Below are 25,580 nucleotides of genomic sequence, written 5' to 3' on the forward strand. Positions count from 1 at the left end.
GCTTGCTCATGCATGCTTGAATAACATAACAAAGGCAGGCCTTTTTTATTTATCTTCATTTTTAATGTGCCAAACAACAGCTTTGCATCCAACAACTTGCTATTTTGTGGAAATATATATTTCAAAGGAAAGGAAATTTGTTCCACTTCAATCACGTTTAATTTGCAGTACAACAAATGATTTTTCATATACTTCCAATATCAACTTGCAGATAAGATAAAATGTTCACTAACTTCACATAGATCTATGTTCGTATTTTAATTGAAAGCATTGTGACAATATTTATCAGATATATTGAAAGTATGAAACTGGAACAAGAGCTATCATCTGAATCAGCACGAAAAATATTCAGAAGGGCATAAATATAATAGTGAGCAAATTTTTTTAATCAAGACTCTTCCATGAGTCAATAATTATTCAGCCTCTACTTTCTTCTTTCTCCAACAATGAATTCTCATGGAAAAGTGAATTCTTTTTAATATTTTCTCTGTTTTTCTTTTGGTCTGTAAAACAATAGTAGGAAACTCATCTACAGGAGGGTTTATGCCAAGGCCAGTAGCCTCAGTCAGTGGTCTATTCCTTGTTTAAGCTTTTCTCCCAGAAACTTCCCTATTTCCTTTCTTTTTGATAGCAAAACACACTTACAGACAAAGGCAGAGCCCACTTCTTGGGATCCAACATGAGCACTGGTGCCCATATTTACTCATACCACAATAAGGAACTTTCTCCTTATTGCACTCTCTGGAGCTCTCCATCTACATTATCTTCATCAAAAGATAGTTACTGGAAAGATCAGAAGCTAGTTAGCCATTCAGCACATAACAAAGTAAATAAATCATTTTACAGACTTGTACAAATACAATCAAAACTGAAACACCTAATATATCACAATGACGTGAACAAATCTGGTCCAGGTGATATCTCTGAGACCCAGCTTCTTGTTTTGAAACCACTTGAACTCCTCAAAGTCTGTCAATTTCAGAAATATATTTTTATAAAGCAAAATGCTATGTAAATAACAAACTAGGCACATAAAACTTATTGCACTTATTTTACATTTTACAAATCCAATCAAAGTCATATTCCTAACCATGAAAATTCCATTCTCATCTACTCTGGTTATGTTATTATGTTATTTTCACACATACCACTTAGTTGAAAGTAGTATCTTTAAAAAACTCCTGTACCTGATACTGTGTGCTGTATACCAGCCAGATTAAATAATCACTTTTCCTACAAGCTCACTCCTTAGCTTTTCATGGATTTATTTCTAGACCTCTCTGATTGTATATGTTAGGTTAGCTGAAAAGGCAAATAACACAATTTGTACTCCAAAGTTAATAAGTTAGACTGCTATGAATAAATATACTACCAGAGGAAGCTAATACAAGTTATTCATTCCGAGTTATATTTTTTATGCCAAAGTAAATCTACAAGCAACTCCTATCAAAAGTTATACAGTGTACAGTATATATTAATCCATTTGCAATTTCACAGACACCAATTAAGACAAACCTTCTTAACAGCCAGATTCTTACCAGTGGCTTGAAGTAAAACATGCTCAAGCTGAAAGTATGCTGAAGAATAACCTTACTTGCAACTCAGAGCATCAGAAGAAAATTATTAATTTAAATTCCTTTCTTCTGCCACTCAAACACAGCAGGATGTTATAGCTGACAAAAATGTAAAGTGAAAATGGTCTGTAGACTGGAAGAAAAAGTAACACTACAATGTGTTTTCAGTGCTAGTACATTATAATTCAGTTGACTCTACTACAGAGGGAATATTAAACTGCTTAGTCCCTTCAGGAAGCAGAGTATAATAGTAATTATATTTAAAGAACTTTCTGGTAGAATAAGACAATGATAACAAAAATATAAAAATAATATTTGAAAACAATCATTTCAAAGTATTTTATATTTTGTTTAACATCCTGATAGAGACAGGATGTCTATTGAGACAGCCCTATGAACAAGTTATAACATTATTTCTTGACAATCAATTGGTTAGGACTACATGAGATCAATACAATCTACAAAAATAACAGCTTTACATCATTTTACTTTTGCACTTTATTAAGCAACATATTATCAGGCCTTTCAACACTGTTTCCAGTTGTTCATTCACACCTTCCCAGCAACTTGAATTAATGTGACTGAAATTTTATAGTGATAAGAATTTTTCTTTTTTCAGTTTTATTTTAAAATTAAGGATGGGAACAGAACCTTTCTGGGTATAAACCAGTCTGAATATCAGCATTACAAATCTCAACAGCCAGTTTGATCTAACAGTTAATACACCAAGCTAGAAAGCAGGAGACAGTTAATTCTAGTCCTGCCTTAGGCATGAGAGCTGGCTGGGTGACTAGGCTAGTCTCTCTCTCTCTCTCTCTCAGTGCAAGCTACCTCACAGAGTTGTTTTTATGGGGAAAATAGGATGCGGAAGGAATGTTAGGTATGTTTGCCCCCTTGAGATATTTATAAAGATAAAAGTAAGAAAAAATAATGCCTTCCCCAAAAGCAGTTTAAAGTGCTTTGGGAAGTCTGGAAGTTTGGAAGGGTGGAGATCAAAAGGGTCTGCCTCTCAGAAGCTTCATTTTCCAATTTTCACTATTAAACACTTTCTAAATAATTTTTAGGACAGGAAAAAATTATATTCTGGCTTTTCCAGTGGCATGACATCAATAGATGGATTCCCGAGGCCCTCCAGAATCCAGATTAAAGAGTTGCAGCTGCTGCCATTTCACTTGCTGCATGCTTCTGATGTAAAGAATAAGTATCATTTAAATAAATTTAAAAAAAAATCAAATTAGAAATTGGTCAATAAATTAAGTATCAGTAAAAAGACACAGAAAAAATGGCATGATAATTAACTGCTGCACATGCATTTATATTACATATAGGAAATGGCAGCTTATTTTGCACAGAAAGTTCTAACGTTCCATTTTAAGGATCTTGTCTGAAAAAATCTGTGACAATTACCTAAATATCTAAAGAGATGAGTAAAGATGAACTTTATTTTCTCTTTCTAAAACAACTTCTAGTCCCAAGGTATGCATAGAATTCATGCCACCCTTAATCATATTCTTTAGAATGATAGACATTATCCTTGACATAAGAGGCCCTAAAGCTGGGAAATGCTAGGGTGCTCGAATAGATTTGTGAAGCTAAAGCAACATCAATGATGATCTTTGCCCTGACAATCTTTTGGATTTTGAAGGAAATTGTTGTCAGCTAAATTTTATCCTTTATTTTAATGGCTTGTGAACTTTAATTTGTATTCACATACATAATGGACGGGATCTAAAAGTGTATACAATTAGCCCTGAATGGGCCTTTGGATTTTTTTTAAAAGCAACTTTCTTGATTTTCTTTGTTCTGTACTCTGCACTCAAGCTTCTTAGCCAATGTTTCATGGGATATAGAACAATGTTAAATAGGTCCTCATGCAGAGAGGTTTTCTCCACAAACTTCAATGGTAAAAAAAGCTTGGCACAAATTAATAAAGCCTCCAAATGGTACATTTAAAAAAAAATCATGTTGAATTATAGTTAGTAACTACTATGTATAGAAAATAAACCACCTGTTTTATTATTTGCTTCTTTTTTATATAGGATTGTTTTTTGCCATTTCAAAGTAAGGTTTTTATAAAACATGCTGATTATTTTACTACTTTATTAATTTTTCATTTTTAAAGCTAGTTTATGGCTTACACTTCTCTTGCTTCTCTGAAACTTTGCTAGTTTTTGGTGCTGTTCTCCAATAACCTTGCCCAAATGGGCTATCATAAGAACAATATAGACAGCATTATTCTTGGGATATGATACTCTTGACAGAACAATTGTTGGCAAAAACTGTTAATGATCCTTAAGCATTTTCAGATCAACAAGCAAAAGTTTTGACTTAAGTAGTTCAGATTTTACTGCATATAGCTATTGTAAAATACTATGTCATTTTGGAACAGTAATGAACTTAGGGCAATTTCCATTTTAGAAGTTTGGCAGTAATCCTGATTAAAATATATGGTATTTGAAATTCTGTTGTGTTAAGTTTTAATTAAGAGTTGTGCACTTCAAGCTCAAACTATCTGCACATTAGATGCAGTTTTGCATCTGTTATTCTATATAAGATTTCTGCAAGTGTCACCTTGATTAATCTGAGCAGTTAACACAATGATTTCTGATCTACAGCCTGTGCTTATAAGCCTCATTAAATCCATGACTATCACACCAAGATAGATCATTGCCTTCTGTGTCAAACATAGCAGGGATTGACTGTTCTATTTTTTTTTTGTAAGTTTTATTTGAGTTTTCACAAAAAGAAAAGAAATACAAGTAAAACATCTTTTTTGAAAGCAGCATAATCCCGGGTTACATTTCTTCGTACAGACGCAAATTCAGGTTCATGCTCATTTTTATATTCTATTCCATATCTTATTACTATTTTACATTTTCTACGTAGCTTCTCCCCTCTTTTAATTTTCTTAATTTTATTTTATTTATTTCATCTCAATTCAAATCATTGTATTTATATTTTTGTCTGTCCTGTTTCAATTGTCTATTATCTTTTCTCATTAAACACAATTTCTCCTGTAGTTACTGATTGGAGTATGACGCCTTTATATCTTTCCCCTAAAATTATAACACTCAATATAATACATAACTTCCATTCGGATTCTGCTTGGTACATTCTTAAACTACACACTGTATTCTTAAAAAAAGAAAAAAATTATAAATATATATAATTAAAACAACAATCCATTCCAATTTAATTCTATCATTAATATTAATATTCATTAAAATCTTGCACGTTACTATTCAAATAAATATACTTCTATGGGAACAATTATGAACTTTCCATAGTTAATCCCCCCCCTTTACTTATATTTTATAAAACATTGACTGATTAAAATGTTCCCATTCCTTCCTAATTGAATTTTCTCATTTATTTTATTTCATTTATTTTATTCACAATCATTTCACTAAATTACACTAACTATTTTATCCCTCTTTTTAATCATATGTTGTTTCCAATTTTCTAAAGTTATTTCTATTACAAATATAACAATACAATCTTATGTACCTTTACAGAATCCCTTTTTCAGTTAGATTTTCACCCATTATCTCTAAGTAGGTCCTGTTTCTTTATATCTTGCTCCGGACCTTTGTAACTTCTTTTCCTTTCTGTCTTCCCTCTCTTCTTCTCTCTCCCCTTTTTACCCCTTTGTCTCTCTACCTCTATTTCCCTCTTCTGTATTCCCCTTTTCCGTTGCCTTCCAACATTATATTTATTTTTCAAATTATTTTTATTTTCTTTGGTTGTTTTTTTAAGTCTTAAGTTCTCCATTCTCTTTCTCCCCTTTCCTTTTTCTTCCCCACATATAGTTACTTGTTCATTAAAGATGGCTTCTTCTTTGTCCCAGTCTTCTTGTTTTGCAGTCTTTTCTTGTTGTTTCTCATAGTTCCAGATCTCCATTTCTAAGAATTGAAAAATGAAGCCAAAAGAGCCCTTCCCTTCTTGTGCATCTTCTTTGTATTTTTTTAAGTTCCATTTTCAATTCATCCAAAAGTGATGCCATTGTAAAAAAATTTAAACAACCACCCAATTAGTTTTAGTCATTCAAATATAATAACCAAAAATCCAAAAGTCACCAAGCAATTCAAACACACACGAGCTGTTTCTTTTTACACTTTCTCTTTTTTTCACTTTCTCTTCCTGGGGTTACTATTTAGTTGCAAAGTTTCAGTTAAGATGTATCTTTTAGAAGTCTTATTGAAATTTTACTTTAGATTCTTTTGAAGTCCAGGCAGTCCTCCCTCTTCCAGATCCTGCCCTTATTCTTTTTCTCTCCCTTCCTGCTTATAGAAGAAAAAGTTTTTAATATCCAGAAATCTTTATTGTCCCTTTGGCATTTAGTTATATTTTCAGCTTAATTGCCTATTGATGCCAAAGCGGATTTTTCCAATTTCTTATTTAGGTCTCTTAGTTGTCAGTGTAAGGAAGGAGAGAGAAGAAAAAAAAGCCAAACCTTTCCCTTTTCACTTTCTTTCGCTGCTTCCAACTCTTCTTTGGGAGCGATATTATCTTTTGTAAAATTTAAATTCCAGGGTACCTTAGTTGTTGCTTTTTCGACTTAACCCAGTCAGCCAAAACTTTCACTTCTTATCTTCCTCCTGCACATTCTTTTCTGGTTGAGTTCTTCTTTGAGGTGGCCATTTCTGACCACCGTTCCTACCGCCTTCAGGAAAGGGAGTTTGGCCAGCTGAGGAGGAGAGATGCGGCTCTCATTGACCTTGCTGGCGATCTCCCCCCTCTTCACCACCTCTACGGGGTGGCTTAGCCCCGAAACCAGCCAGCTCGGGGCGCTCCAGTGGCGAGCCCAGGCAGAAACCGCGCACGATCGTGGATTCCTGTCTGTCGCCGAAGCCCTTCAAACCGGAAGTCAGGGGTTGACTCTTCTATTAAAGCACTGTGTAAGAATTCTTTTATGTCCTTAGCATCCTGCTTAGGAATAGACTAAAGTATATCACTTTCTGTGCCACAAATCCTCAAATGTCTATCGTCAATCAGTTCAATCAGTCAGGGATTCACCCTATGTATAAATGCAAAATAGATAGAACTGTGGTTTTCTAATTTATAATTTAGAGAATCATTAGGTTTTGATTATTTATTTTAGGTATAAATTACAGTTGCTATGTTTTGCAACTCAAAATGACAAGAAGGTGAAAGTCAGCTCTATAGACAGGGTGGTTCCTGCTGCATGAAACCTTTCTACAGAAAACACTGGGTTTTTTTTTTTTTCCTGAACAAATGGACCAATAACAAATTACTTCATCTCAGGATAGTTTGCCATTGACAAAATTCATTCAAAAATTCAGCATGCAAACGAAACCCCATATTTAAGGTATTATTTCTATTAGGCATATTTGTGACCATCCAAAGCATTGAGCCCCAAATTCCTGTTGCTACGTGAGACAGTTGTTAAGTGAGTTTTACCCCATCTTATGACCTTTCTTGCCACAGTTGTTAAGTGAATCACTTCAATTGTTAAGTTAATACCAGTAATATGATTGTTGGATGAACCTGGCTATCCCATTGATTTCACTTCCCAAAAGGTCACAAATATGAGTCATTTGCCAAGTGCCTGAATTTTGATTGCATGATGGTGGAAATGCTGCAACGGTTGTATGAAAAATAGCTATTATTCACTTTCTTTCAGTGTTCTTGTAACTTCAGTCACTAAACAAACTGTTGTAAGTTGAGGAGAACCTGTATTAAACATACACAAAATTAAGAAGAGCTTGCCAAAGCATTTTTGGAATTTGTTCTTTTTATTTTTCCACACCATCTCATTAGAGAATACTGGCTATTTAGACAATACGTATGAGTTGAAATATTCAATGTAGAAAGAAAGGCTTTCCGTTAACACTTTAATATACAGAAGAAAAGTGCTGTATTATTAACATTGTTAATATTGACACACTTTGATTTAGCCTATAACCTTTGGCACAATGTAAAACCAACAGAGCAGAAAGTAGTACAGAGACAAAAATCTAAAAGCCACCAGCTAAGACAATAATTTTCATTTAATTGAGGCAATTATAGGCAAACTTAGTTTAGCTAAAACAAATGGTTTTACAAAACAAAGGACCAATTTTATGCATGCTTCTTCAAAAATTCTCATTTGTGATCAGTGGAGCTTACTTCTAAGCAATTATGCACACGGTTGCAGTAGAAAGATTAGGTATCACATGTTTCTTTTTATTTTGTGAAATGCATTGGTCTGGTAACAACAAAAGTGATCACTTTTGTAGATCCTAAAAGAATAGTAAAAACCATGCTTTGGAGCAGAAAACTGAAATGAAATCTTAAAAGCTTCAGGATGGTCTTACTTACTTATTTATTTATTTAAAATTTTAAATAGCTGTACTATTTTAATGTTCAATCTAGCTACCTTATTTTTACCTTCCAAACTCCATATCTTGCAACCAGAAGATTAGTGGTAGGTGAGTCATATCAGAATAGAAAAAAAAAGTATTTTGAAGCCGAACATTTAGTGAAGGGTCAGACAAGGGCCAATAACACAATGTAGTGTAAATCTATCTCAATATAAGTGCCATATGAAATGAAATTTTAATTCTTGGAAAGAAAATTATAAGAAACTTATGATCATTTTTCATACTTACAACTGTTGTAGCATCCCCATGGCCATGTGCTCAAAATTCACTCACTTGGCAAGTAACTCATTTTTTATGATAGTTACTGTGCCCTGGATTCATATGATCAGTTTTATGACATTTTGACAAGCGAAGTCAGTTGAGAGGCCAGATTCCCTTAGCAACTCTTTTGCTAACTTAACTGCAATGATTCATCTAACAACTGTGGCAAGAAAAGTCATAAAATGGGACAAAATTCACTTAACAAATGTCTCACTTAGCAACAGAAATTTTGAGCTCAGTTGGGGTCATAATTTGAGAACTACCTGTACAATAAGCTATCTTGAAAACCTTAAAGATATACGGTAAGAATATTTAGATCAAGCATCCTGAATTTAGTATTTTAGTAGCATATAATTTTAGTAGCATATAATTCATTTTAAATCTATTTTAGCAATTTATGTTAAAGAACTAAGTATAAAGATACTTCATAAATGAAACAGACATAAATAGTTCCTAGATTCTTCTTATGAGATTATAATTGAATTAGTATGTGTTAAGTCTCTTTGGTGGTAATTTTCATTTCGTTGTTTCTTTTGACTGGAAGGTTTTAAAAAACTGAAACCACTGGACAGCAGCCTTTAATACTGAATGCTGATGTTATTTCAGTATTCACTTTCCACAAAAAAACAAAACAAAATGTTATAATAAATTAATTGTATATGTTAGTTGCCCACAATCTTGTAGTAGCCATTTTTTTACAAGTTTGCCATTGTTGGAAGAAATATCCTTCTGGATTCAGTTCCAAGTGGGGAAAAAGACACTGGAAACATGGAGGCTGTTTGGAAGGTTTAATGGTGGACAGGACCACATGGCCTGGAGCTCTAGAGTGAAAAGGATGATCACATGCTTCAAGGTGAAGGAAGAGATCAAGAAGAGGCTGAGGTGCTGAGAGTGCCTGAGTTTTATAACCTTTGTTGGGATTTGAATTGGAGCTTCTATTCTGATTGGTTGTCAGATCCCCATAGGGCCATGCAGGGACAACTCTGTAGGCTGTCCTGAGTTCCAGACCTGGTTGAGCCTTGCTGGATGATTATGCACTGAAAAGGGCTTTTGGCAATTGCTATTGCTTTACCTGGAGATATTTGTTATGTGAAGTATTCTGGCCCAGGCCTTAATGGCCCATCCATTAACAAAGGTGGGGGTGAGCTTCTACTTCTGAGGTGAGTTTCTGCTTCTGAGTTTCTACTCTTTTTAGGGGAAATATTCTCCTTTTTAATATTTCCCAGGATAATTCATTTTTCTAGAAGAGGAATGGATGCCAAATTCCTACACCATATTGTGCAACATTTTGCCAATTTACTTAGAATCTTATCTGTTTTTGATACTGTTGTTCAGAGTTTGCAAAACATCAACATTTAAGAAAGTGAGCGCTTTTATAAGACTTTATTTACTTATTTATCAACCTATTTGCCACATCATCATGAAAGGGCCTCTAAATTACATGAAAGCATTAAAGCTTCAAGTTTAAAAAATAATAAGTAAAAGCTAACAAGAAGACAAGATTAACACTACGTGACGTATACTGGTAAACAATAACTAGAACAGACCTAATTCCAACCAACTACCATTAGAAAAACTATCACTACATCCTAGGCTAGGGTCAGTTGAAAAAAAATCATATTTATAGCTTTATCAATTTCTACTAGATTTTGAGCCATATGGACCTCAGAGAGATGCTGTTCCCCAAGGCAAGCACAGCTCCTAAGAATGAATGGGATCATATGTCCCACATGATGTCATTGCTTGACAGCTGGGATCCAGAACACAACAATTCATCAAGACCTTATTTATTAGTAAAAACAACAGGAGAAATATGATCCCATAGTAACCAAGCCTTAATTTAAGCTTTTCTCATGACAACCAACATCTTGAATAACCAGTTAGTAGCCAGCGCAGCTCAAATGGAAAGTGATCATACCTGCAACTACACACATGTTTTTAATCTTCCTCCCAAATTAAACTTAGTTTGAGTTTTTTTGAATGCCATGGGCAGAAGGCTGTGATATGGGCTATGAGGCTCATAGGCACATTATCATTCTCTGGCTAAAAGAAACAATTAAGTAGGAAGTATGTTGTGCTGTTGCTCCCCAAATTTGTCTGTGATGCTGCTCTGGCTTATATTTACCATTTTTTCCTAAGCAGCTGGGTGGACCTCCAAACAAAACATGGGTTCTAAGAATACTTTTGGGTGCAAAGAAACCTTCTGAATACAGATGCTGCAGAAGGATCTTGGTAGTCACTAATAGACCACTGATGTGACAAAGACACATTATTTACTTCTGGATTATGCTTTTTACATATTTCACTTTAAAAATGTTTAGTCTTGATGTACTTTTGAGCCTCCAAAAATTCTAAATCTCAAAGGTTCTCCCCATATTTGTATATCAGAGCTGAAGAACCTGGACTCAAGATACATTTTTTAAATTTTAGCTGGGTTCGAATCCCAAAACTATAGTTCAAAATACTTTAAAACAATAATGCAGATGTTTCAGGTAGTCCCTGATTTTGATCTTTACTTAGGGCCAAATTTACTATTACGCAAGAAATAACTTGTTATGTTTTCCCATTCCCATTTTTATTTACTCCAACTGTTGCTTGCTTGAAAATGTGCGAAGAAATATGGGGAGAAGAACACATCTGCAAGGCTGGTATATTGAAATGGTTAACCACCGCTTCTCTGATTCTGCAGGAAGCAAAAACAAGTGTGCAAACTGCTCCCTTTATTACTTTTTTTTAAAACAGATATCCAGAATAGTCTCGCTTACATTTTAGATGAATTCTGCCAATAGCAACAACACACACACACACACACACACACACACAAATACATGATTATGCAGAAGCAACTTTTAGAAATAAAATCATTTCTTTTAATTAATCAATTACTGACAACTTTTCAAAACAATGTCATTAGCTGATTTTAAAGTAACTTATTTACTAATTTTGAACTGTTTACATTCCTTTGGGCTGCCTCAACATGTCATACCAGAAAGAGCATCATTTGTTTTTGGTGCCTTTAAGTCAGTCTTGACTTCTGGTATCTGCTTGGACATGTCTCTGTGGTTTTCTTGGCAAGATTTTGTAAGTGGCTTGCCATTACCTGCTTTGTAGGTGAAAGTGCCTAGTTCAAGGTCATCTAGTTAGTTTCAGATCTAGGCTGGGACTACAGCCTAAATCTGGCCTCAATATTTCCAGTGACTTAACCAATATACAGAATTGGTTCTCTTAAAATTATGAGAAAATTGAAGACCTTTTTAGATAAATCTAATAAGGAATTTGATAACAAACTATGTAATAAAAAGGACAACCTTTTGCAGTTTTTTTTTCTTACTCAAATGTTAGTTTTACTGAAGTAAACAAATACTGAAGTGTCTGGAACCTGTTTTGCAACAATTTTATTTTTCTTTGTTCCTCTAATTTGTTAGACAATGATGCTGGGTTAGAGGAATCAGATAAGAAAAATAAGGCAGATTAGATAAGACAGGAGACAAAGAGCTTGGTTCCTGTTCTTATTTCTCTCTCTTCTAGATTAAAACCAACAATACACGAATGACTTGCTTCCCTCCCAGTCTGCTTCAGAAGATAGTCATCTCACTGGAAGAAGATTTAGGACCTAACCCTAACCCTCCATACTCAGTTCCATTTACTAATCCATCCACTCCTGAACAAATGGAATTAGGGAGCAGAAATTGAAGTCTGTAGCCAGAACAGAATACTCCCAATTTGCCTTGTCTACTATTAACATGTGTAATATTTAAACAATGCTGTTTACATTTCTTTTCACACCTGCTTTTCACTTTATAACTGGAAAAATACCTGCTTAGCTTATAACAAGCTCATAATATGCTTTTGTAAATGTTTCCAACTGCAGCAGATGTCAGTACAATTTAAGACACCTATCTCCTTGTTATAGAAGAAAGCTTTAGTCTAATTTACAGTCTCTGGATATAAACTCTTTTCCAAAAGGTTTCTTATGGCATGTTCAAACAAAATATGAGAGGAAGTGGAACTTGTTCACTTTCTAGTTTCATATTCAATGTCTTTGTCTGCTCTATGCACATCTCCCTTGAAGGCAAGCTCATATATCCAGCTGAACTTATAAAAATGGGTTTATGTTCTTAAAACTCAGGAGTGGTACAAGTAGGGCTCAAAGTATTGACCTTGAATGAGAGAGGAAAAAAAAACACATTTCACATTACTAATTTAGAATCCTGTGATGAATTAAGACAGGCTTTAAATCAGCACAATAATGGCTGGGTAATACTATAATTCGCCAGGGTACAAGTCTTGAGTGTCTGAACGAGACTGCTGGATTTTCTATTAGGCATGCCATATTGCAGGCTAATTCTACCTACAGCCACTAGTTTGATCCTGACTGGGTCAAGGTTGATTCAGCCTTCCATCCTTCCAAGGTCAGTAAAATGAGGACCCTTGGGGGGCAAGATGCTGACATTTGTAAACTGTTTAGAGAGTGAGGTCCTTGAATTCACACAGCCCTTAGAACGATTGTGCAAGAAACGGGTCCAAACTTCTGTAATGCATATCTCTTTATTGCAATCAACACTAAATGGCAGAGGAAAGAAATGACAAGAAACAAAAGGGACATTACTGAGAGAAAAAGGCCATTTTGTCATATTTATTAAAATGTATACAATAATAAATGTCCATGGGGATTCTTAGTCATCCAGGCCATTCTTGTTCCAAAGGTGCTTTTTTTCCAAATAGCAACTGGACTTTTTTTTTCTTTTTTGTTGAAGACATTTAACTTTTTCCTCCAAGAAGCTTCTTCATTTCTAATTGACTGTTAGGGAAGGCAGGATTTATACTCTTTTCAATCAGCCAGTTATTAACACTTTGAGAGTCATTGAAACCACCTGGGGGTTAATCTGTGTCCTCAGAGTGCCTGAATCAAAGTGCAGATGAGTGTGAACTGTCTTGAGACTGCTAAAAAGATTTCATTGTAGGCAGAAGATAAGCAGTTTCAAGGATTGCATTGTAAACAGGAGATAAGTAGTGTGTGGGGTGGCGGGGAGGGGGCAGATACCACAGCACCTATCTCCTGTTAACAATGCAGTCCTTTTAAGCAGTCCCAAGATAGTTCCACATTGGTTTGCAGTCTTGACTCAGGTACTCTGAGGACACAGATTAACCCCCAGGTATTTTGGACAACTCTTAAAGTGTTAATGATTGTCTGACTGAAAAGAGTTGGGGGAAGAGTGTTATTTTAATAATAATAACCATAGGAGATTCTTCATTCCAAATTAGCTTTATATCACTGCCTTGTCTATCCCTTAACCTTTAACACAAAACCATGATCCACCAAGACTAGAAACTATGGGAAATACCTTGTAACAATAGATTGTTGAATTGCTTCTGCAAACTATCAATTAACAAGAGCAAAACCAAATACCAAATCCAAGTATCAGACCAAGAAGTTGTTCAATCACACTTCCCCACACCCACAAATAGGTTGCCCAAACCACCATCTATACAACAAAAGGCCAACCAATTGACATCAAGAAGGAAATTAAGATAGACCTTTGACAGAATCTCACACTACAAAACCACTTACCCTTCTCCCCGCAAGGCTCACACTACTAAGGACCAGTCCTCCTATAAAACAAATTCTATGAACCCCATTTTCCCTGTAGTTACCCATCAAGAGCAAACCTCTTAGGTTTTGGGAATAAATGGATCCTCTCCTTTCCACCAGCATTGTGCCTTGAGTTTTATTTGCTTGCAATTCTTTTAATAGAGTATAAATTCTTCCTTCCCCATCAGTTAGTTAGAAATGATTTTTCTTCAGAGGTGAAGAAAAATTTAAAAAAGGTATAGTTGCCATTTTGGGGGATGGGGAGCACATTTGGGATATACAATAATAACTTTTTCAAGTCATCAAAGTTTTGTGAGATTCATATTTCTGCTGCATTAGACTAATAAAGCATATCTCTGAAAGTAATTTTCAGGCAACTCTGAACTGCAATAGACAATTTATAAATGAGTTCCACTGAGATCAACTAGGTTATCTACACAGATGAGTATAAAAGAAATAAAAATTAAAGCCAGTGTCAAGCAACTGGATTACAATATATTTAAAAATAGTTTATTTTTACATAGAATGTAAATATTTCAATTCCCAAGAAAGGTTTTTTCCAGTTTCTATCTTTGCATAGTGAGCAATATTTACAATGAGCCATTGCTTTTTTGACTATTTAGTTTTAATCCTGCTTTGATCTGAAGACGTTTGTTTGTTGAATAAAAACTTTGATAATTCCACAAAGATATTTCATTTGGCTCAAATATCTACAAATAGGTACCCTCTAATTTCAATGACCTTTCGGTCACCAATGGTATCATGGGAACGTCCTACTTTAGGGGGAGTTATTCTAAACTTTGCTTAGCTTCTCAGGATTTTTATATTCCCGACTAAAATTCTTAAATTTAAGGAAAGCTTCCATTTATGTAATCCTGGCAACAGCACAATCATTGCATTCTCTTGGAATAAAATAAGTGTTACGCACATACTTATAATAGAAAAAAAAACTATATTAGAAAGCGCCCACTATAAATACATTAAAAGCCACTAAGTCACCAAAAGTCATTGTGAGCAAGATGGGTAATCTCCAAATATATATCCACACAAATATATTTTCTTAAGTTTTCGCGGGTACTTACATGTATGGTATTCAGCTTTGTTCCCACGTATTTTCCCACGTCATTATAGTTGTGCTTTTAAAGTTGTAGCAACGTTTAGGCAGAATGTCATTTGCCCTCATCAGGCTTCTGTATTGTGTTCGTCTGTGAGTCAGACTTTCACAGCAAAACTTTCACAAAACTTTCACAAAAACTGAAACGCCTGTGAAAGTCTGACTCACAGACGAACACAATACAGAAGCCTGATGATGGCAGATGAGATTCTGCTGAAACGTTGCTACAACTTTAAAAGCACAACTATAATGACGTGGGAAAATATCCAAACAAAGCAAGGACTTTGTTCTTGGGGTGGAGAGGTAGGTAAAAATAATGCCATGAAAGGAAAATAACATAATAAAGAATAGTGTTGAATTGGCTCCACAGGTAATACTTTTGGAAAGCTTTTGCAGTTGCAGAGTAGGAAAACAGCAATACAATAGTGTCAAGGCACCTGAGGAAAGTTTGCTCAATAACAACGAACCCAGCATTTCTTAATATTCAAACTTTCACAGCGAAAAAGACAGTTTATTTAGCGGATTTCCAACATTTAAAACGCTTTGCTGACGTTGCTTGAGCAACTCGGGTAACCCTATAAAGTTCTTGGCAAGCGATGTTGGCCAAACCCAAGCAGCCACCAGGTTTACCTCATCCCAGGAACAGTTCAGCAGGCACTTGGACCGGCGACCAAGCGCCAGGTATCACACGCACCCGTCCTAGTAGGCGCCCCGCGTTTCCTTCGCAGGGGGAACGCGGCGGAGATTCCCACCTCCAGACCGGGAAGGAGGCTGCTGCTTGCGGAGCGCTTGCCTCCCGCGGCTAAATGACACGGGGTGGAACTCCCCAGCCTGCCTGCTGCGGCGCGGAGCTCCGCCTCGCGAACTTCTCGACCAACCCGCCAGCCAAGCGATCCCGGCCCTTTTCCTTTCCCCGAAGTGGTGATGGGTTGCCCCGCCCGCTCTGCAAGCTGCTGCCTTCGGGAGTCTCCGGCCGGCTTGCGAGAAGCGCTGAGTTCTCCGCACAAAAAAAAAAAAAAAAAAGTTCTCCGCATCGCACCCTGGCCTGACCCACTCTCACCCCCTTAAAAAAAAAAAGGACTGGCGGAGAAATAGCGTAAGCGTGGAAATAGCGTTAAGTTTGCAGCCTGGAGAAAGGAAACTGTGCAGGGCACAATTGCCTCACCTGCCTGGTCAGTTGAAAGGATCTACGGAGCTAATGCAAGACCAGCTTTGGGTGCCTCCACTACATTCAGACCTTAGATTATCCTTGCAGGTGGATTCCTGTTGAATGAGCTGGACTCCGTTCTAGGAAATCCTGTAGTTCTTTGCATTGGCAAAACGTGGAGGAAATAGGGCAGTAAAATTGAAACCCTCTGTTCCTGTCTGCTAATCCATACCTATATTAACTATTGAGTAGACCTTCTACCCTCTATCCTCCCCAAATCCCTTTGCCTGCTCTGCCCAAGGATTGACCTGTGGGTGGACCCATAGCCTCAAAACTGTGTCACCCTGACACACTTATAAGAAGTACCGGTAGATGTAAAGGCAAGTAACTTTTGTGCCTTTGCTCCTCCACTGCTTGTTTGCCCTGACCCAGTGCAGCTGCTGGAGCTGTGACCATTGGCCCTGTTTTCTCCCCATGTGTCCAGATATGGTTCTAGATATGTTGCTAGACATATAAGACAGACCTCTAAGAGTCATGAGAAGCAAGAAGAACCTGAGGACAGGCTGTGAGTCTCAGACTTTATCTGCCAGCTATCATCCTTTGGTGCATGCAGTACCAGCCTTGTTGCAGAAGAAGTGAAAACATGGAAAGCAGGAGAGTTAAGGATGGCTTTGTCGTCTTTGTTGTTGATATAGTTAGAAATATGCCAATTAGAAATCTGCCAGTTAGTGCATGATGATTACAGTTAGGTATTCAAACTCTTTTGCATAATCAGGGTGGCTAGACTCTTACACAGAACAAAACCCTCAGGTAATATGGTTGATTTAGGCAGCCAAGGTGAGGCAGTGGTTAGAATGCAGTACTGTAAGCTACTTCTGCTAACTGCCAATTGCCAGCAGTTGGGTAGTTCAATTCTCACAAACAGTCAAGGTTAACTCAGCCTTCCATCGGTCAGTAAAATGAGGACAGTAAAATGTGGACCCAGATTGTTGTAGGCAACATGCTGACTCTGTAAACCGCTTAGAGAGGGTTGTAAAGCACTGTGAAGTGGTATATAAGTCTAAGTGTTATTGCTATTTATAGTAAATTTACCATGTTGTATGGACCCATATATTCAATACTGAGTTGTGGTTTATTCAGTAGATTCAATTCAGTTCAATTCAAGCCAACCCATGGCATAGTGCAAAATGAGAATCAAAAAATTAACTGTCAACAACAGATCATCTATCTTGCTTAACATCCGGTCTGATGACGGCTTGAGGCAAACATAAAGCTTTGTTCACAATTTGCTAATTTTTAATTAATTATAATAAAGATATTGGGTTTTTTTTGTTTGTTTTGGAATTATCATTCAGTAAAGCTTGATGTTTCTTTCTTTGAATAAAGCTAAATATATCAATTTTAAATGTGAGTATCTTTTTTTAAGGTAGGATCATTCTTAAAAAAGAAAAAAAAGAAATGCACATCAACAGCCACATTAAATGAAGTATTTAGATGGTTGTCTCAAACTTTATATTGCTATTTTTCAGAGAGGGATCTTGTTTCTGTATCAGTCACCTAGAAGGATACCTAAGTGACTGATACTGCATCTTCTGTCCAGTTTCCTATTGCAAGTGTGACCTTGTTATGGCAAGTCTATCTAGGATTACAAAGCTTTACAGCAGTTTCCCATGCATGTTTACTTTTATTCTGAAGTCCTCAGTTGGGATGAAAAGTGAACATGAATGTACAATTATTCTCATAAAATTATAATTATATGTTTGCCTTCTTGCTACTTGTACAGTACATCTTGTTTTAGCTAATTCCATGTTTACTTTACTTTCATGACTAAGGTCAATCAGCAATCAAACATAGTAAAACCATAACAATAGTTATCTTCTAGGGTAGTAAGATTTCTCATATGAGATCAGTTAATTCAGTAGGCATTATTTGTCTAGAGTTCCCAAACTGGAGCGGGGGGAGAACGACATCTTTTGAGGGCAGGAAGTGGTCTGGGGATGAGGGTTTTTTTTTAAGAAAAAAAACAGTGCAAAAACTATATTAATTTCCAGATGAAGATCTAGCATAGAAGGAAGATTACAGAGTATGACAGTAGAATAAAGGCTGGCTATGTTTTGGGAAAATCAATGGTGAATTGCCTTTTAAATATACCCCAAAATTCTATTTGGGTAGAGAAGCGTGAGTATTTCTTTTATAGATATCAGAACTTGAGATTTGATTGAAAGCAACTTTTCTTCAAAGTTTCAGAACTTGAGAATTTATGGACACACACTCTTCCAGTGAGATGCCTGCTCTTCCACAGACACCAGGGGTATTAACTCAAGGCCCATGGGCCAAATCTGGCCTGTGGGGTACTTAGATCTGGCCCATGGGGCCACTTTATACACATCGAAGGACCGGCTCATGGTGCTTTTGTCAGCGAAAATGGAGCTCAGGAGTCCGTGCATGTCCCCCTGAGCTCCATCTTACAACCCTCTGCCTACAAAAATAGAGCTTGGGAATGCTGCTCAACTCCCCACCCCGAACTCCGTTTTCAGCTGCAATGGCCTCCTGCAAGAGAAAACAGAGCTGGTGAGGGCTCTTGGGCCATCACAGGTGCCCCGACACAAGTGACATTGAGCTGGCCATGCCCCCCCTGGCCACGCCCCCCAAAGCCCCCTCCAAGGTCAAACACAACCCTGATGCGGTCCTCAATGAAATCAAGTTTGACACCCTGACATACACTGTCTGCTGGCCCAATTTATCAATGGTTTCATGCAGAAAAATAAAAGGGAAAGAATTCACTGAAAAATGCAAGTGAGTTTACATTTTATTTTGTTCTCTGTTATTAATTTTGATTCTCAATTTTGAGTAGAGTTTCTTTTTACATCTATGAAATATATTCAGAAAAATAACATTCAGGGAGGAAAAGGTTAATTTCTGTCATGGAGGTCAGTTTGCTTGGAAACTAATACTAAGTGCATTATTTGGCAATAAAAAGACTTTATATGTATATTATGGATACAGCAGGTCAAATTAGTTTCATATTGCTTTTTATAAATGAGAGGAAAAAAATTGAATGTGGCATTTTTTTTAAGCATAGAAAGGGCTGCTGTAACCTGACAGATGTTAGATTATAACTTCCATCACTTCTAAGTATTGTCTCTGCTTACTGGGATTGTTGCAGTGAAGATTTTTCTTCATTTTTTAAATGTTATTTTCCTGATTTAGACCAACTGGGCTCTAAAGCTGCTTTTGACATTTCCATTATCCAAATAGCTGAGGGGTGGGGGAGATAAAAGAAAAAATAAATGGAGGGGAAAGAGGGGTTCAAGGTGTAAAACGTCTCCCTGAAATGTGGTTATAAGAAACACATTAAAATCTATGAAAAGCCTGATCATGGCTTTTCTCCATTCAGGGGTTTGATTAAACAAGAAGCAGGTTATTCACTTTTGGCTTAACCTGGTCTATAATCCCAGTCACTTTGTTTCATAAACTATGATTCTTGTCTTAGTGCTGTTAAACAGTGGCTCAGCTTGTCTACTTTGAGATGCAAATATTCGGCTAAGGATCCTAATAGAAAGAAAACTCTGACAACAAAAATTGTCATTCCCATATGTAGTACATTTGTCATAAGTAGAAACAAGCCTTAAATACTGTACTTAGTTGCTACAAGGTCATGATTCAAATAGGAATTAGCATTACATATTTTCCTTCAAATAGGAATTAGCATTGTATATATGACTCGTGTGTGTGTGTGTGTGTTTATAGTTAACCAACATAATTTCTTGTTTTTCCAAATGCGGGACCAATCTGCGTCTCATTTTTAAAAAATCTTGAATTGAATTTAATTAAATATAGTTCTTGTTCTAGTCAACAAGGTTGACTCAGCCTTCCATCCTTCCGAGGTGGGTAAAATGAGGATCCAGAGTGTTGGGTGCAATATGATGTCTCTTAGACAGGGCTGTAAAGTCTTGTGAAACAGTATATAAGTCTAAATGCTATTGCTATTATTCTTTTGAGCGTAGCCTCTATTTTCCCCCATTCAGTGGTTCTTGATATGATGAATATTATATTATACAAGTTCTCAAGAATTTGAAATTATGAGTCTAAGGCTTCCATAAGTCCTGCTGGAATTTTCTGTGCCAAATATAAGCCAGAAGGAAGGATGTGATCCATTAGCTGGTTAAAAAACTGGTTTCTCTTTCATCCTGCCTAGTATACTGTATAGATAAGAGACATCAAGGAGATAACATGGTATGAAAAGGTCACTTGTTATGAGTTGCTATTGGTAATTGATGGATGGAAGCTGTTAATTCATCTCAAGCCAAAAGCATAAGGAACTTAAATCAAAGGGAATGAAGAGGTGCTAAATAGTCATCAAATTTACTATTATTCCAAGCTGGTTTTGGAAACACAGTTTGACAGTTTTTCTTGTCATTTTGTCCACTGATCTGGACAGAAGAACCTCCTGGGTCCAGATAAATTACAGTCTTTTTGCTCTAACTACCCGTAGCTATATGGCCATACTGTTCACTTAAAAATCTGTTTTTCTAAGAGATGCTTGATTTCTGAAAATCAGCCTTTTACTCTGGCAGACACTGAAAGAGCTACAGCAGGAATTCTGTTATATGACACAATAGGGAATAAGTACTCCTTTTTCAATATTTCCTAAGGATAGGTAGGTGTGATATAGGAAATTAATGGGAGACTGTCAATGCTGTTTCCTCAAAGAAGACATATGCCTTTCATAAGCACTTGATGGGGACTTTATCCTTCAAGGCTTTGGCTGATGCTATAAAAAGTCATTGCAAGAACAAGTGGGGAAGAAACAATAACAACAACAATAAGACAAACTCTATTTTTGTCACAGCACAGTTTGTAAGACAGAGTCATGTTGTTAGTGTAAAAAACACATCACTTGGGAAAATTGTTCCAATATTTTTGCATAAGTTATAAAAATTGACTGGTCCTATTAGCATGAAATGCTGTTGTATGCATTGAAATAAAATGTACATTTAACTATATCTTGTCAGCTGTAGGAATTGATAAAACTTTGGACCATTTGTTTTATTTTCTAGATCCAGTAGAATCACACAGAAATAGTTAATAGAATTTATAGAAAATTCTCATTTGAGTTTCCTTATATATTCCTAAGAATATTTAAGCTATGATCATAAAAGAAAAATATGTACCTTTTGGGTTCAATTTTTTAATAACAGATAATCAGAGTTGGAAGGGACTTTATAAGTCATCTAGTCCAACCCACTGCCCAAACAGGAGACCCTACACCATTTCTGACAACAATCTCTTCTTGAAAGTCTCAAGTGATGGCTCTCCCACAACTTCTGAGGGCAAGCTGTTCCATTAGTTGCTTGTTCTAACTGTCAGAAAGTTTCTCCTTATTTCCAGGTTAAATATCTCCTTGTTCAGTTTTCACCCATTATTCCTTGTCTGGCCCTCAGGTGCTTTAGAAAATAGCCTGACCCCTTCCTCTCTGTGGCAGCCCCTCAAATATTGGAAGACTGCTATCATGTCTCATCTGGTGAAAACTGAGTGTTCCAAATAGATCAAGAGCTTTAAGCATTCTGGCCATCATATTTCCAGAAAGATATCGATAGGTTAGAAAAGGTTCAGAGGAAGGTGATAAAAATAATACAGGGGCTTGATGACATACCCTATGGGGACAGGCTGAAAGGAACCTGGGAAATTTGGTCTCAAGAATAAAAGAGTAAAGGGAGATATGATAATAGGGTTCAGACACCCTACAAAGATGCCTTAAGTAATATGGTCTGGAATTATATTCTATTGCTGTATAAACTAGATTAGAAATGATGAGTTGAAGTTACAGCTTCTGCTATTTTATTTAAATGCAAGCATAAACTTCCTGATGGTAAGATCTGTACAACACTGGAAGGGCCTATCAGTGATTCTCAAATGTTGTTTTCCACCTCTGGAAGTTTTTAAAAAGAATCTGGATAGCCACTTTCATTGGTTTGCTTCCACATTACAGAGTGTTGGAGTAGATATGCTCCAAGCTCCCTTCCAACTCCATCTTCATCACAATTGAAGGAGGAAAGAGAGCATCTGTTTATATTAAAGAATGTTTTCCACATTAAAGTGCATGTTGCTTACATTTTCTTGCTATTTCAGTAGTATAATGTAGGTATCTGGCTATCTAATGGGCACAAGCTTAGTCCTAGAGCTAAACATTCTCTGCAGCTGGAAAAATCAGATCCCTTCCCCCTTTAATCCAGCTATGACCAATCTGCATTATGGGATATAGCACTCTTATGAAATATTTGCCTGGAGGCTGACCTGTTTTTTTATTAAATCATCTGAAATGTAGTTGTGCCAGTTTAAAGAAGAAGAATACTTGTACCTTTGCTTTTGGAATACACTACCATGGATGCGGAAGGCTGTGATACAATCACATAGCAAACAACAAAGTACTAATTGATTATTATGGGGTAAAGGCCACACAATTAACCCACAGCACACCATGTATGTAAATATTGATTTTTTTATATAAAAAAAGAACAATTACAATGGAACAATTATACTGTTCAAATGCTAGGTCAGCTATGAGGCCCCTAAATGACTCTGGACTTGTTACATAGGCCGTCAGTATAATTTACCTAACAGGATTGTTGTGGAAGTAAACTTGTGTCTGTGTGTGTTTTAATTCATTTTTGATATAATATTTCATTAGACCCACCTGTGTTTAAAATGAAGTTCATTCTCTGTGGTATTGTTCATTTTGAGGTTGTTCCCATAAAATAAATATAAATATGAAAAAGTATAGCATATTATAACTTTCAGCTTATATTCAGTCTTAAAACAGGATTGTTGAGGTAACATAATTAAAACTAGTCTTAATTTTATCAACTCTTTCTTCTCTAGATACTAGGCTCTGTGCTCTGTTTTTAATTATTCAAAGGTTTTCCAGAGGAGAACAGTAATGGGGGAAAAAAAACTTCCTTTGAAAACGTGAAATCAGTCAGAAACTAATCTCTCTGAATCCTCATTGCTTGGAATTTACAAGTCCTTTGGAAGTTAAGAAAAATATAAACAGAGATTAAGTGGAAAATGACACACTAGAGATAAAGTTAAATTAGTATTATCCGAATCTTCCTGCAAGCAGTGTAAAAATCACCTATTTTTATCCCTTCAGCAATTCTGTGATAGAATAATTTGAGAGATACTGTGAGAGTATCCCAAGCTTCAATCTAAGTAAGGACTTAAGCTGCAATATCACACAAAATTAATACTAAAAGTTGTGTTTTTCTCCAATATTTTACAATATTTTGGTACATCTTTGATCAACTTAATTTTCCCATTCCTATTCTTAACATATAGTAGTTTATTTTATCTTCCAATTGTATTTGTGCAACTTTTTAAAGTGTTTTCATCTTTGAATTATATTGCCCAATATCTGTAGAACAATTTTTTAATGCGAAAAGTAGTAAGGAAGCATTTGGTAAGTAAGATGCTTGGCTGTTGGGTACCAGTTGCTTTATTTACAGAGAAAAATACAACGTAATTGAGAATCTTTCAGTATATAACAACCCTGAAATTGTACAAATGATTCCACACAGTGACCATCTGGATCTGTTTCTTCAAACTACAAAGCAAGTAACCATTTGAATGTTGAGTACAGTTTCTACAATCTGATCTTGGAATGGGAGCAGCCCTTCTACGGCTTTATGAACTAGACCTGCATAGAAGTCGATAAAAAAATTAAAATGGTACTCACATCCATACAATCAAGGCCACACTCTTAAATGCCCACACAGGAGTTTTTAATTTTACTGTCACCATTTGGGTTTTTTTCTTCCTGCCTTGCAGATGCCTAGATCATGAGGGATATGCATGGCTTCATATTTTCTAGTGTTTTATTGGAAAGGTGATCAACAATCATCTTGCCTCAGTCCAGAGCTGGTATTCAGCAGGTTCTGACCAGTTCTGGGAACCAGTAGCAGAAATTTTGAGTAGTTCAGAGTCTCTGACTGGAGATTTTACAATATCCTTCCCCTGCCACGCCCACCAAGCCACGTCCACAGAACCGGTAGTAAAAAAAAATGAATCCCACCACTGCCTCAGTCCCTATGAATTATTACTGATTTAGTGAGGTCTACAATCAGTTATGGGTGTGGTGGCTCAGTGGCTAAGACGCTCAGTGGCTAAGTCTCTGAGCTTGTTGATCAGAAAGGTTGGTAGTTTGGCGGTTTGAATCCCTAGCACCGCGTAACCGAGTGAGCTCCTGTTACTTGTCCCAGCTTCTGCCAACCTAGCAGTTTGAAAGCATGTAAAAATGCAAGTAGACAAATAGGGACCACTTTGGTGGGAAAGTAACAGCGTTCCATATGCCTTCAGCATTTAGTCATGCCAGCCACATGACCACAGAGATGTCTTTGGACAGCGTTGGCTCTTCGGTTTTGTAATGAAGATGAGCACCACCCCCTAGAGCCAGAAATGACTAGCATGCATGTCCAAGGGAACATTTACCTTACCTTTACAATCAGTTGGTTTTTTTTACATCAACTGCTTGATAAAACTAGAGGCAAAAAAAGGGGGGGGGGATAGCATGCACAGCAGGAAAAAAAGGGAGGGTTGGACAAAAAATCAATTCTGGTGGATCTAATAACGTTTTGAGAAGATGATGGACCCTCTGCTGTCTCAACATTACTATACATTCATAATCAAATTGATCCACCTACACATCACCTTTCAGGAGACTTTAAAAAACCAGGAGGGGCATGGATCTAAAACACTAGTGGTTGAACTTATACCATCAAGAACCCTGACTATTTTCTCAGGATTAACAAGGTCAGGGTTAAACTCCTCCAAGATAATAGACTCCATTTCCTAGTAGACTTGCCTCAATTAGCTCTATAGGGCCTTCATAGATGAATTCTGATTTGGAATGGATTTGATTGATTTTATCCAATAGATCCTGAGAACAATTATCACAGTGGCCTTACAGGGACTTTATTGCTACTGGTTACCCAAAATCTGGCTACCTTAAATAACATTGCTGACTAGCAATCTTCAGAATCAATGGGTGGGGAAATACTCAAGAGCTGATAGGAATTTCCAAGGGATGACTGTTTTTGTTAATAATATTATTCATAGCACAGTTAGGTAAAGTGGTATTTATTACATTATTTTCTTATTACATTTATATGTAACCGCAAGCCGCCCAGAGTTACCCTATGGTAAAATGGATGGAGAATAAACTTCATAAATCAATCAATCAATCAAATGTTTGCAGTTGATGAACAACCTGAAACTGCATGAAGGAACTGATGAGTTGAAAGTCCCTGCTTTAAAAGAAGAGAAAAATATAATAATAATTACCAATCATGATTTGTTCTTGGATAATGGATTGTTGTACTAGACCATGTGGGAAAAATCAAATTTAAAATGAGGAAAGGGAATGGATATTATGTACAAAACCAGCTAACATGTTCAGTGAAATGTCTCTCTTCTTGATTTTGTCTATAATTAAAAAGAAACAAAGTCCATA

General features: G+C 36.3%; 1 protein-coding gene across 1 annotated transcript in view; it reads right to left on the reverse strand.

Annotated features, from left to right (window-relative positions):
- The window catches only part of CHST9 (carbohydrate sulfotransferase 9), a 54,780-nt gene extending 38,789 nt beyond the window's left edge, over positions 1–15,991 (reverse strand). Inside the window, exon 1 of the mRNA XM_026699146.2 lies at positions 15,556–15,991. The gene's annotated coding sequence lies outside the window, so the exon portion shown is untranslated. The remainder of the gene's footprint in view (positions 1–15,555) is intronic.
- Between the last annotated feature and the right edge of the window lie 9,589 nt (positions 15,992–25,580).

This window comes from Pseudonaja textilis, chromosome 3 (genome assembly GCF_049901715.1).
Source record: "Pseudonaja textilis isolate UNSWEBS1 chromosome 3, rPseTex1.2, whole genome shotgun sequence".
Taxonomy (NCBI): Eukaryota; Metazoa; Chordata; class Lepidosauria; order Squamata; family Elapidae; genus Pseudonaja; species Pseudonaja textilis.